The 1139-nt window shown below is 31.3% G+C and overlaps 1 protein-coding gene across 2 annotated transcripts in view; it reads left to right on the top strand.

Annotated features, from left to right (window-relative positions):
- LOC109091650 (E3 ubiquitin-protein ligase TRIM39-like) overlaps positions 1-1139 on the top strand; it is a 203195-nt gene that overhangs the window by 54001 nt on the left and 148055 nt on the right. The window lies entirely within an intron of this gene.

Here is a 1139-nt window from a genome sequence, read left to right on the forward strand (position 1 = left end):
CCTAATTATATTTTTTCTCAGTTTGGTGGTCTGGATTTTCTTCTGTTATGTAACTACAAAATTTAAAAATTACCAGCAATATTATCTGCCTTTCATAGGCAGTCTCTTTTGGCTTGGTCCTTGATATTTAAGCACAACTTTTCACCTCAAAAGTATTTTATTTGGAATAATTGTAATATTTTGTACAAGAATAAATCTATATTTTTTTCAGAATTGGTTTGATAAAAATATCTTGTTAGTTAGTTAGTCAATTAATTAATTCTCAAGGATTGTTGTTTTCATATAAAGAATTTCTAGATCATTTTCAATTTCCTGTTTCTCCCAAAGAATTTTCAATAGTTATGGGTTCAATCCCATCAGGTGCTCTTGCTTTATTGAGAGGAACTCAATCTCCACTTCCAGTCTCTTTGAGTTTGGTTAATACTTCTGTTGGCAAATTGTGCTTTGCTTTTGAAGTTGGTAATTTTTGGAAAAAAGTGTGGATGCTTCCACATCTCTTTTTTTTAACCAATAAAGTAAAAGAGATTTCTTTGAAAATAATTCATAAATGCTACCCTGCAAATCAATACATGAAAAAGTTCAAAAAGGATATCTCCTCCAGTTGCTCTTTCTGTGACATCTCTGATGAAACTGTAGTTTGTCTCTTTTGGTATTGTACTTTTCCGAAAATGTTTTGGCAAGATGTTTTAGGATTTATTAGGTCTGAAATCTATAATGAATGTGTGTTGTATTGGAAGAATGTGGTCCTAGGCTTTGTTGATTTTGACCAATCTAAAACATGTCATGTTTATGTGATTAATCTGATCTTGTTACTAGCAAAATTCCATATTCATAAATCTAAATATCTTAATGCTAAACCTCTCTTTCTTATATTTGTGAAAGAACTTGAAAAATACTACTTCTCAATTAAGTTGTCTGAGAACAAAAACGCCTTAAAAACATTATCTATTTGTAACTCTTTGGGGGTTGAATGTCCCTGCTGCAGTTTCACCGCTGAAGAGAAGTTTCTTTTATATTTCACCTAGAGAACAACATAAGTCATGTAGTGGAACATGGAGGTATGGTGAGAGCATGTCTTTAGATATTGATTGGTTTTTGTGTTTTAAAATCATATATGCATGTATATGTGGGTCAAAGAC

This window comes from Cyprinus carpio, chromosome A11, assembly GCF_018340385.1.
Source record: "Cyprinus carpio isolate SPL01 chromosome A11, ASM1834038v1, whole genome shotgun sequence".
In the NCBI taxonomy this organism is placed as follows: domain Eukaryota; kingdom Metazoa; phylum Chordata; class Actinopteri; order Cypriniformes; family Cyprinidae; genus Cyprinus; species Cyprinus carpio.